The following is a 13,935-nucleotide window of genomic DNA, read 5'->3' on the forward strand; positions in this document are numbered from 1 at the left end:
CTACCCAAGCATATTTGCACGTACATTTATGTTTACTTATTTAAATAGTATAAATAATATAACTCTACTGAAAATGAGTCAATATATACATTAGCAAGAAGTGGAGATGGAAAATTATAATAAAATAATACAAAAAAGGAAATTATAATAAAATAATAGAAAATGTTAATATCAAAATGAACAACGTAATAGAATAAAGAAAAAAAATAGAGTGCAACAATTTCTATATTTAATTGCCATCCAACCTAATTCATTTTTATCATCAAATTTTTTACCATATTTTTTTATTCTTTTCAAAATTAAAAGTACTTGAGATTTATCAAAGGCACTGTCAGGGTCACATTTTGAGGGCCATGAGCCATCATTATAGTTAGGCCAGAGTTCATGAATGTCGGTTTCCCAGTCTTGGGATAACAACATCTTTGCTTTGTGTCACAATATGCTCCTGGCCACTGCATGATAAGTGAAGAATCAAAATAAAACGTGAATATACAAAGTTACAAACTCATAAATGAATCCACTAGAAAAAGAGAAGGAAAATGAAACACTTAATTTACTATTGTTAGTAGAACTCATGACTTACCTACTGAACAAAGTAGAAGAAATCAAATTCCTGAGAATGACATAGAACTGATATGTATTCTAGTATCAAAAGCTTAGATAAAATGGAAAATTTGGGTTTCATCTTTGATGTTATTCCTTCTATCTTTCTTTCTCTATTAATGTGAATTTTGGCACTTCAAAAGGAAAGGGAAACAATGAATGATGCAAGCACCATACCTGAAATTGCTGAAGTAAGCACACCATCACCAACAACCATGCAAGCACCAAACAATACCATAATAAGCAGGGTTGTTCTTAACCTTTTATGCTTCTCCAGAAACCTCTTCAATAGAGAAGAGGCTATAACCTATGAAGAGGGACCATATTTATAAGATCACAACTCCTCATCAGCTGCTTGTTGATTGGGGAGTAAATTAAACTTGGCATGCCTACATAGCAACAAATAAAGAGAAAATGTTCGACATGATGACAAAATTATCATACTCAGATCACAATCACACAATTCATAACCTTTCTATAAGAAAAATTATTTAAAAGAGAGAATAAAGTCATCAAGAGCATACCTTCCCTATTGTCATCAACACTCAATAGGATGAATACATATTTTAGCAACAGAATCAAGGTAAGGGTAAAAAACATGTTGAACACAGTTTCTTCATCATGATGATTCTACAACTTCCACTTGAAGGTGCTTGTGAAGATATAGAGAGGTAAACTGCTCAGATCTCCATATTGCATTGTAGAGAAGTGATTAATGTACAAAAAGAAAAGAAATAGTTTATAAATAAATATAAAAGAAGAACCAAATAGAGAAAGAAAGGGTGAAGATTAAACCCACCTTTCCCCTTGAAAATTCATTCACTGAGCCTAAGCGCCTCAAATCCTTTCTCCAATGAAATTAACAAACCTTCTCATTGACCCTTTCTCCTTATCGTCAACACCATCACCGCCTTGACCAACCTCAACCCTATTGGCACCAGCTCTGCTACTGCTACTCTCTGGCACCAATTCCGGCACAAAGAGGGAAACTCAAAGCAAGTCAACTCGAAAGGCTTGGTTTTGGAGCCACTCTTGTTTCTCTTATATTTTCTAGAAGGTTTTGTGGCGTGAGCCAGGGAGTCTTCGAAGGTGTCGATGATTTTGTGTATGTTTAGTGGTTGGGAGAGGAGTTCTAGTGGACCCAGTAGCTCATGTAGCACCAGAAGCAGTTACAATTGAAGACATGAGGGTAATTGCCGTCTACGACAACCTTAGGGTTTTGACGATGGCTGTTGGAAAATTTGTTGTTGGAGAAAGAGGAAGAGGAGCATGAGATGAGGTATACGAGGACTTCTTGGTCCTCCGAGGAGAGGGAAAGAGTGGGGGTGAGGTGGCAGGGAGGAAGGAAAGGTGGTCGGAGATGGTTGGCACTGGCGGCGAGGGAGAAAGGTGGATGGTTCCTTTGTGGTAGATCTGATTCTCTATTAAGAGAGAGAGATTGAAAATGTGTGTGTTTGTACATTTTTTTATGGGGAGGCTACATAATACAAAGATGATTATAGGTGAAACCATATTTAAATTTGTCCCATCTACGACGGTTTTCACCAAAACCATCTTCAATCTGAGTGTCTTTATGATGGTTTTAACTAAAATTGTTGTTAACGTGTCCACTTATTTACAAAAATGCCACCAACGACTTTTTAAAGACTGTTTTGGTAGAATAACTATTGTTCCAATGTCGTAAAAAAAAATTTAGTAGTGAGTTTACATCATAAATTTTTCTTTTAGTAGTGAATTTACATAAGACCCATTCTAAAAAAAGACTTCATATGAATTGTGGAAGGGACGAAAAAAGACTCCATATGAATTATGGAAGGGTTGAAAATCCTACATATCATACTTCCACCCTTTGGATGTTAGTGTTTCATTTCAAACACTGAAGAAAACTTGGGAAAGTTTGACTCTAAGTGTGATAATGAAATATGGCTTGGGTACTTTGAAACATCAAAGTTATATAGAGTAAATGCTATAGAACCTTAGTAGTTAAAGAAGTTATGCGCGTGAGGTTTAATAACACCAGGCCTGATAAGGAATTATGAGAGCTGGATGAGTCCTTTACATATTTAAGGCTAGATGATGGAATCAAAAACTTTGTCATCCAATCACAACAAAGAAACTATAGTGTCCAACCCACCACTAGACGGTCCCCAAGAAGAGATAAGGGAATCGACTGGATGAAAAATGAGATTGAACCATCCATAAAGCTAAATCATTGGAGATCCAATAAAAAGAGTCCAAACCAGAGCATCCCTTAGACTTCAAGGTCATACACCATTGATCTCACCAATTAACCCAAACACATAGATGAGGCAATGCAAGATGAAAACTGGGTTAAAGCCATGCAAGAAAAGCTCAACTAGTACCAAATAAATGATGTATGTGTTAGTCAATGGAAAAGACTAACTTTTGTGTATAAAACTTGTGTAAATTGTATCAAACTCTCCCAATTTATGGTTTTTTTGTAGTGTTATAAGTATTTTCTGTTAAGTATAGGTAATAAATACTTAGTATTCTCATTTTGTGTGTTTAATAATCATTTTCTCTCAATTTCCAATTGTCATACCCTAATTTCGTCCGGGGACCTTTGCTTGGTGGCATGTAACTTTTGTTTGGTCCTTGTGAGGTGCTTGGCACCCATCATTAGGCTATTTGTGAAGTTCCGGGACATGCCAGAAATCAAAAGAAGGTATTGATGCACAATCTGTAAGGTTCCGTGACGCACCGGAAATCAAAAGGAAGCATCGTTGCACAATTAGTGAGGTTCCGTAACATTTCGTAAGTCAAAAAGGGGATGATTATGTAATCCGCAAGGTTCCGTAACATTACGGAAAGAAAACAAGTATCGTTACGAAATTCGTAAGTTTTCGTAACTTTACGAAAAAAGAATCACCAAAAAAAAAGGCAGGGGGGTGTACTTAGTAAAAATGGGGGTGCAAATAGCAACCAGGCCCACTTGGGCCCTCCAGAAGATTCCTCCAGAAGGTTGTTGCTTCTGGAGGAAGCAACCCTGCTCGCCTGGGCGAGCTGGGTGGCAAGCTTCTCCCCCAATTTTCTATAAATAGGGGGAGAAGTGAAGTGGAAAAGGGTTCAGCCCCTTAGGCACTTCTCTCTCTTTCGAATTTGCTTAGAAAAATTGTTTCCGTGAAGAAAATCCAAGCCGAGGCGCTTCCGTAACGTTTCCGTGAGTGATTTCGTGAAGGTTTTCGACCGTTCTTTGACGTTCTTCATTCGTTCTTCATCGTTCTTCAGTCTTCAACGGGTTAGTACCTCGAACCAAGCTTTTCGATTCATTCTATGTACCCGTGGTGGTCCACATTGTGTTTCGTGTATTTTCCTTCTCATTTCATTTACTTTTTATACCCCCTGTTGACGTGCTTAAGCCATTTTATTTAAGTCAGTTCTCGCTTAACCTAAAAATAAAATAAGTTTCCACCGATCGTTTGAATTGTATTATCCGTTAACTTTGGTTGAAATGAATTCCGACCGATCGGTCGTGCCGTAACCACGTTGGAAATAAAAAAAAGAGGTAAATAATAATATAATAATAAAAATACCCTTTTAGTAAAATAAAGCGAAAAATCAATTGGACATTTTCTCTTTGGGATTTTTCATTCTTAATCGAATTGACCAATAACTAAAGTGAAACTAAAGCTAAAATCAACTCGCCTAGTCAAGCTCGTCCACAAAAATAGGTTTTTGAAGTTTATCATTTCAATTTCTTACTAAGTAAAATGGATCATTTTTAAGGTCCAACGCCTTAAAATGATCACCTTTTTAAGTAAAAATGGGAATCACTTGATAGGAAAGAACTACGTAGGTCTGATTTCCTCATCGCAATTGAGGAATACGTAGGAGCAAAGGGAAACACCCTTGTCGACCACAAAAGAGAAAAAAATATAAAAAGGGTATAAAGGATATAAAGACATAAAAAGGGAACGTAAAAATCAAAGTCATGTTTGCATATTCGATTAAAGGCTGCCGTCCCTTGGGACGGACGTATGGGGTGCTAATACCTTCCCCGTGCGTAAATACAACTCCCGAACCTTTCACTTTAAAGTTCGTAGATCGCGTCTTTTCCGGTTTTTCCGACGTTTTCCTCAAATAAACGTTGGTGGCGACTCCGCGCGTATTCCTTTCGTGGAACAGGCATCCCGCGAGTCACGCGTCGCCCTCCCACCGAAGGGTAGGTTGCGACAGTTGGCGACTCCGCTGGGGACTATTTTTTGAGAGTTAGGTCATTTAAATCTTGTGCAAATGTTTTATCATGACTTTCTCCTTTGTTGGTTTCCCTTTGTTTTTTTATGTTATTGTGTATATAAACTCTTTGTTGCTTTTAGTGCATTTTAAAATGTATGCATGAGGTAAATACTTATTCATTTGATGCACACAAACACCAACACTATTTGCACACACTGTGAGTTGAAAAAGGGTCCTATACCCGGGTTCATAGGAACATAAGGAGTGGAGGCGAATCTGTGATCATGCTAGGTCTCCGACTTGCTTGATTACAGTGAGCCCTCATCTAGAGTTTTTCTCTTTGAAAACATATTGTTGCTAGTAGTCCCTACTGCTGCTGTATGTTCTTCGAAGGGGATAATATCTCTAGAAACCATCAAGAGAGATATGACTACCTTGGGGGTTATCACTAAATGCCTAGTTAGCTCTCTCCCTTATAGGTCCCTTAAATAGGGGCACGGAGCAAACACGCTGCGTGCCATTTTTCACACTGCCATGCATAAGTATCATATACCCTTTTGCTTATGTTCAGTGAATATTGTCATACTATGTACATTCCCGCATTGCGCCTTTTGCATATGCATCGCATACGGGTTCTGTCTTGATCCCCTCTATAGACAAATCAACGGAGGGTCCGGGTCACCGTTTTAAATACATACGTTGGGGCACTTTGCTACCCCTAGACGTTGTGTCTAAGAAGGAGACAATGTCCCGGGCACCCGCATTCTTTACATCTGTGTCATATGCATTCCTTCATGCATTCATCCATTCCACCCATGAGATATCGGAGTTTTGATTTGCACCAGCTTTTTGTCTCACTTTAGTAAGCATGGGGGCAAATCAAACCGGCAAGAGGTTTTACCAAGTCAAGATTAAAGGCCTAGATACCACCAGCATCAAGGAATTAGGGCGGTTGATGGAACCTCTCCAAATGCAAGCCTTCCGCAAGACTTACGGAAAGATCTTAGAGTTGACCATAGCAGAGGTATCCATAGAAGCCATTGCATCACTCACCCAATACTACGACCAGCCTTTGAGATGCTTCACGTTCGGAGACTTCCAATTGGTACCGACCATTGAAGAATTTGAGGAGATTCTAGGATGTCCTCTCAGGGGAAGAAAACCATATCTTTTCTCCGGTTGTCTCCCCTCTTTGAGCAGAATTGCAACGGTGGTCAAGGATTCAGCAAGAGGTTTGGACCGTGTAAAACAGACTCGAAACGGCATAGCGGGCCTACCACGGAAGTACCTAGAAGATAAGGCGAGGGGTATGGCCAGTCAAGGAGATTGGGTCCCGTTTATGGATGTGTTAGCATTGCTAATTTTTGGGGTCGTCCTCTTTCCAAACGTAGATGGTTTGGTGGACCTAGCAGCAATCGACGCTTTCCTTGCATACCACCATAGCAAGGAAAGTCCGGTGGTAGCTGTCTTGGCAGATTTATTTGACACATTTGACCGAAGGTGCGAGAAGAGTAGCGCACGGATCATCTGTTGCTTGCCCGCTCTCTGTGTTTGGATGGTTTCGCACCTGTTCCTGCAAGACACTAGGCATCCATGTCCGCTCCAAAGCCATCGCTCGTGTGCTGAAAAGAGAAGAATAGATTGGGACCAACTTTTGGCTGGTGTAGAAGGTAGAACAATCAATTGGTTCCCCCGATGGAAGGAAGGAAAGGAGGGAGTCCTTTTCTCGTGTAAAGGGTACCCAAACATTCCGCTAATAGGGACGAGGGGTTGTATTAACTACAATCCCGCGCTCGCTATAAGACAACTAGGGTACCCCATGAGGGGAGCACCGGTGGAAGAAAGCATGTCTCCTTTCCTTGTGAGGGATTTCGGCGCGCAAAATTTCAAGGCTATACAAAGAATCCATAATGCATGGGAAACCCCGTTAAGGAAAGATCAAGAACTTAGGGGCATTCGTAACGGCATCATTGGTGGTTATCATGAATGGCTGAAAGTTCATATACGAGGTTTAGATTGGCTCGCCAAGTTAAAAGTCGTCAGCGAAGAGAGTTTCGAAGCACCGAAAGAGGACGAAGAAGTCCAAGCTCTCAAAAGCGAGTTAGGAAAGGCGAAACTTGCCAAGAAGAAGTTCAAGTTGGCCGCTACACACATCCGGAAGGAGTGTGCCGGATTACGGGAAGAGAATGCGACTACCGCAAGAGCCCTTGAACAAGAGGCCATGAGGGCTCGCAAGGAAGAGTATGGCCGTAACAAATTTCGCGGAGCTCTGTGGGGTAGCAACAATGAACTCAAGCTGCGAAGGGAAGAGAGGGACCAGTCGCAAGCGCATAGCATGGTCTTGAAAGAGGAGTTAGTTGCCTGCTCAAGGTCCAAAAGGAGCTTGTCTCAGCGTTTATGCGAAACGGAGACCAACATGCTAGCTATCATCGCCAAGTACCAAGAAGAGTTAGGTCTAGCCACGGCCCACGAGCATAGGGTCGCGGACGAGTATGCCCAAGTATACGCGGAAAAAGAGGTTAGAGGAAGGGTGATCGACTCTTTACACCAAGAGGCAACCATGTGGATGGATCGGTTTGCCCTTACCTTGAACGGGAGTCAAGAACTTCCCCGATTGTTAGCCAAGGCCAAGGCAATGGCGGACACCTACTCCGCCCCCGAAGAAATTCATGGGCTTCTCGGCTATTGTCAGCATATGATAGACTTAATGGCCCACATAATTAGAAATCGCTAGGAAACTTGTATGGTCTCTCAGACCTTGACTAGATACGACTTTCTGAAATAAAATGAGTTGGTCCCATGTTCCTACTCCAAAAAGCTTGTGCGAATCAAATCACTCCTGCATTTTATCTCTAGCATGCATTCTTTTCTTTCTTTACCCACTCCTCACGTTTGGTTTTTTAGGGAAAAACACCATAACTAAACGCGCCACAAGGCATCCCTATCGCACCAGATCCAAATCTAGAACGATGGGTGATCAAGAGGAGACACAGGAACAGATGAAAGCCGACATGTCGGCTCTGAAAGAACAGATGGCTTCCATGATGGAGGCCATGTTAGGAATGAGGCAGCTCATGGAGAAAAACGTGGCCACCGCTGCCGCTGTCAGTTCGGCTGCCGAAGCAGACCCAACTCTCTTGGCAACTGCGCACCATCCTCCCTCAAACGTAGTAGGACGGGGAAGGGACACACTGGGGCACGATGGCAACCCTCATCTGGGATACAACCGAGCGGCTTACCCTTATGGATTGCCGCTCAACTACTCACCACCCGTCCTGCAAGACGATGCGGGCCATATTGCTTCTCCCGTCCTTGAAAGAGAGCCTCCTCAATAGCCCGATGAGGTCCACAAAGACCCTCAAGACTATGCTCGAAGGGATGTCAAGTTCTATCCCCCGATCCCCGAAGGGCCGGCACCCAGCACGTTGCCTCAGCCCAACATCACGACACAACCAATAGTTTTGTCTACGAAAGGACCGCACCCGACAACTGAAGAAAGGAGGAAGCTCGATCTCCTCGAGGAGAGATTGAGAGCCGTGGAAGGATTTGGGGACTATCCGTTCGCAGACATGACGGATCTTTGCTTAGTACCCGATGTTGTTATCCCCCCGAAGTTCAAAGTACCGGACTTCGACAAGTATAAAGGGACGACTTGTCCCAAAAACCATCTCAAGATGTACTGTCGCAAGATGGGCACACACTCTAAGGATGAGAAGCTATTAATACACTTTTTTCAAGATAGCTTGGTCGGAGCCGCGGTAGTTTGGTACACTAATTTGGAAGCTTCCCGTATCCGTACTTGGAAGGATCTGATTACTGCCTTCCTAAGGCAATATCAGTATAATTCCGATATGGCTCCTGATCGCACTCAGCTGCAGAATATGTTCAAACAAGAGGGCGAAACCTTTAAAGAATACGCACAGCGGTGGAGAGACCTGGCGACACAAGTGGCTCCTCCCATGGTTGAGAGAGAGATGATCACCATGATGGTAGACACTCTGACAGTGTTCTACTATGAGAAGCTAGTAGGTTACATGTCTTCCAGCTTCGTGGACCTAGTGTTCGCCGGGGAAAGAATCGAGGTAAGGTTGAAAAGAGGAAAGTTCGATTAAGTTTCCTCCACGAGTGCGAATGCCAAAAGAATCGGGACAACGGGGGCAAAAAGGAAGGAAGGAGATGCCCATGCCGTCTCTTCAATGCCCGCGTGGGTCAAACCCCCGCAGACACCTCATGGTACCCATCAGTACGCGCAACATCACCCGAGCTTCTCGGCTCATACCGGGAACGCCTCTAGTTCAGCACCTGTGCAACCTAAGGCACCCACCCAGAGGGAAGCTCCCCAAGTTCCAACTCCGAACACAACTCGGCCGGCCGGTAATTCCAACGCAACAAGGAACTTCCCTCCGAGGCCATTTCAAGAATTCACCCCACTCCCAATGACGTACGAAGACCTCTTGCCGTCCCTCATCGCCAACCATTTGGCCGTGGTAACTCCCGGAAAGGTCCTCCAACCCCCTTTCCCAAAGTGGTATGACCCTAACGCAACTTGCAAGTACCATGGGGGTGTCCCGGGGCATTCCATTGAAAAATGCTTGGCCCTTAAATACAAGGTCCAACATTTGATAGATGCTGGATGGCTGACTTTCCAAGAGGATCGGCCCAATGTGAGAACCAACCCGCTCGCCAATCATGGAGGGGGAGCAGTTAACGCCGTTGAGTCCGATAGGCCGCACAGGTCTAAACCTTTAAAGGATGTGGCAACCCCTAGGAGGTTTATCTTTGAGGCCCTACAAAAGGGAGGTGTGATTCCTCATAGTGGGCGTAAGGAGGATTCCTGTTTACTGCATTCCGGCGAGCTACATGACATGGAAACGTGTTTGGGAGTAGAGGAATTGTTACAGCAAATGATAGATCAAGGTCGACTGGAAGTTAGCAGTGAAGGAAGAGAGGAGCAGCATATATGTATGCAGTCCATGGATGGGAGCAGTGTTGCGAAGCCCAAACCCTTGGTGAAGCAGCTAAACCTGTTCCTTTCCCATACCAAAATAGCCACGAAGTCCCATGGAGATATACACCTCCGAGGGGGAAGGAAGAAGAAGCCACCGACGTCAGCTCGTTGTCGGCTAAGGTAACAAATATCACGGGACTGAGTGGTGTGACCCGTAGCGGTCGTGTGTTTGTGCCTCCGGACCTACTAGTCCAACGCGCGAACGTCAAGGGGAAAGGAAAAGTAACCCGCGAACGTCAAGGGGAAAGGAAAAGTAGTGGAGGAACAAGATGGTGAAGCACCCCACGCTTCGAATAAAGATATTCCGGCGAAAGGTCTTCCGGAGAAAAAGGATGGTAAAAAGGAGGTGTCGCTAGAGGAAGCCAGTGAGTTCCTCCGTATAATTCAGCAGAGCGAATTCAAGGTTATCGAACAGCTCAACAAAACTCCAGCCAGGGTCTCGCTGTTGGAGTTACTCATGAGCTCCGAGCCTCATCGGGCTCTGCTAGTAAAAGTTCTGAACGAGGCCCACGTGGCCCAAGACATCTCGGTAGAAGGTTTCGGAGGGCTGGTCAATAATATCACTGCCAACAACTATCTCGCCTTCGCCGAAGAAGAAATCCCCGCCGAGGGGAGAGGGCATAATAAAGCTTTGCACGTATCAGTCAAGTGTATGGACCATATCGTAGCCAAAGTGCTCATCGATAATGGTTCCAGTTTAAACGTGATGCCTAAGAGCACTTTGGAGAAGTTACCATTCAATGCTTCCCACCTAAAGCCAAGTTCAATGGTGGTTCGTGCCTTCGATGGCACCCGCTGAGAGGTAAGGGGGGAGATCGATCTCCCAGTACAGATAGGCCCTCACACCTGTCAAGTTACCTTCCAGATAATGGATATTAACCCCCCTACAGCTGTCTGTTGGGGCGTCCGTGGATCCATTCAGTGGGAGTTGTTCCCTCTACACTTCACCAAAAGTTGAAATTCGTAGTGGAAGGGCATCTGGTCATCGTATCAGGTGAGGAAGACATCTTGGTGAGCTGCCCATCCTCTATGCCTTATGTGGAAGCCGCAGAGGAGTCATTAGAAACCGCTTTCCAGTCTTTTGAGGTGGTAAGCATTTCCTCCGTGGACTCCTTCTCTGGGCAGCCTTGCCTGTCCAATGCAGCAGTAATGATGGCCCGAGTTATGTTGGGGAACGGTTATGAACCCGGAATGGGTTTAGGCAAAGACAACGGCGGCATAACTAGCCTGATAAATGCCAAAGGAAATTGTGGGAAGTATGGTTTAGGCTATAAGCCCACTCAGGCAGATATAAAGAGAAGCATCGTGGGAAGGAAGAGCGGTAGTCAAAGCTCGCGGTTGAGACAAGAAAGTGAAGGAAGCCCGCCCTACCACATAAGTAGAAGCTTTATAAGCACGGGCCTGGGGGACGAAGGTCAAGTGGTTGCAATACACGAAGATGATGTTCCGAGTACGTTGGATTTGGTATGACCATGCCCTCCTGATTTCCAGCTGGGAAATTGGCGAGTGGAGGAACGCCCCGACATTTACGCAATGAGCATAATGTAAACCTTTACGGTTTTAAAAACTCTATAGTTAGGCCTAGGCTTTAGAGTTTTCTTTTGTTAAGGCTTTGTGTCTTTTGTTTTAAATTTATAATACAAGGATCTTTCTTCATCTGTTCCTACGTCTCTACCCATTCTCATCCATTTGCATGTTTACTTCTTTATTTCTGAAACGACAGATCCGATGATGAGTCCCCCGAAGGTATTAATACCTGGGACCCGCCTATCAACTTCGAGCAAGAAACGAATCAAACGGAAGATGAAGGGAATGAGGATGTGAGACTTCCCCCATAATTAGAAAGGATAGTCGCCCATGAGGACCAAGAAATGGGGCCTCATCAAGAAGAAACAGAACTAGTAGACTTGGGAATTGGCAGTGGAAAAAGGGAAGTAAAGATAGGCACAGGTATTACCGCACCTATCCGTGAAGAATTAATAATCCTGCTAAGAGACTACCAAGACATCTTTGCTTGGTCATACCAAGATATGCCTGGTTTGAGTTCTGACATTGTACAGCACCGATTACCTCTAAACCCCGAGTGTTCCCTGGTAAAGCAGAAACTGAGAAGGATGAAGCCCGAAACATCCTTGAAGATAAAAGAAGAAGTGAAGAAACAATTTGACGCTGGTTTTCTGGCCGTCGCTCGGTATCCAGAATGGGTTGCCAACATTGTACCGGTCCCTAAGAAAGATGGGAAAGTATGAATGTGTGTGGATTATCGGGACCTGAATTGGGCCAGTCCCAAGGACAATTTTCCTTTGCCACACATCGATATCCTCGTAGATAACACGGCCAATTTCGCTTTATTTTCCTTCATGGACGGTTTCTCCGGTTACAATCAGATAAAGATGGCGCCAGAGGATATGGAGAAGACTACCTTCGTCACCCTGTGGGGGACGTTCTGTTACAAGGTGATGTCCTTTGGACTCAAGAATGCCGGGGCAACTTATCAACGGGCCATGGTAGCTTTGTTCCATGATATAATGCATCAAGAGATCGAGGTCTACGTGGACGACATAATTGCTAAATCTGAATCCGAGGAAGAACACCTTGTCAACCTGCAGAAGTTGTTCGAAAGGCTTAAGAAATATCAATTAAGGTTGAACCCCGCCAAGTGTACCTTTGGGGTCAAATCAGGGAAATTGCTTGGTTTCATCGTGAGCCAGAAAGGGATAGAGGTAGACCCCAAAAAGGTGAAGGCCATCCTTGAGATGTCAGAACCCCGTACTGAGAGGCAAGTCTGAGGCTTCTTGGGACACTTGAATTATATTACCAGATTCATATCGCAGCTCACCGCCATTTATGGGCCGTTGTTCAAGCTCTTACGCAAAAACCAAACTGATCGCTAGAATGAGGATTGGCAAGAGGCTTTTGGAAGGATCAAGAAGTGTCTTATGAATCCCCCTGTGCTTATGCCACCAGTACCTGGAAGGCCTCTCATCTTGTACATGACAATCTTGGACGAGTCAATGGGGTGTATGCTGGGGCAACATGACGAATCCGGAAAGAAAGAGCGCGTTGTTTACTACCTAAGTAAGAAGTTCACGATCTGTGAAATGAATTACTCCTTGCTCGAAAGAACGTGTTGTGCTTTAGTATGGGCATCCCATCGCCTAAGGTAGTACATGTTGAGCCATACTACCTGGTTAATATCCAAGATGGACCCGGTTAAGTACATCTTTGAGAAGCCAGCTCTCACAGGACGAATCGCCCGGTGGCAAGTCCTGCTATCCAAGTTTGATATAGTTTACGTCACCCAAAAGGCGATAAAAGGAAGCACCTTAGCAGATTATTTGGCTCAGCAGCCTCTTAACGACTATCAGCCCATGCACCCTGAATTCCCGGATGAGGATATCATGGCCTTGTTTGAGGAAAAATTGGGCGAAGATCGGGACAAATGGACCGTATGGTTTGACGGAGCGTCAAACATTCTAGGCCATGGCATTGGAGCAGTATTGGTCTCTCCGGACAATCAATGTGTACCTTTCACAGCCAAGCTAGGATTCGACTGCACCAACAACATGGCCGAATATGAAGCATGTGCCCTGGCCGTCCAGGCAGCGATTGACTCCAATGTCAAACTACTCAAGGTGTACGACGACTCAGCGTTGGTAATCCATCAGCTGAGAAGGGAATGGGAAACTAGAGATCCCAAGCTGATACCCTACAAAGCCTATATCAAGGAATTGGCTAAGACCTTTGATGAGATCTCTTTGCATCATGTTCCTCGCGAGGAAAATCAAATGGCGGATGCGCTTGCTACTTTGGCGTCTATGTTCCAGCTAACGCCGCACGGGGATCTACCCTACATTGAATTTTGGTGTCGTGGCAAACCCGCGCATTGTTGCCAAGTAGAAGAGGAACGGGACGGTAAGCCTTGGTATTTCGACATCAAGTGATATGTCGTAAGCAAAGAATACCCGCCAGAGATTGCCGACAATGATAAGAGGACATTTAGTAGGTTGGTGGCTGGTTTCTTCATGAGCGGAAGCATACTGTATAAGAGAAACCACGACATGACACTCCTGCGGTGTGTGGATGCCAGGGAGGCGAATCACATGATCGAGGAAGTCCATGAGGGC

Source organism: Glycine max, chromosome 4 (genome assembly GCF_000004515.6).
Source record: "Glycine max cultivar Williams 82 chromosome 4, Glycine_max_v4.0, whole genome shotgun sequence".
Taxonomy (NCBI): domain Eukaryota; kingdom Viridiplantae; phylum Streptophyta; class Magnoliopsida; order Fabales; family Fabaceae; genus Glycine; species Glycine max.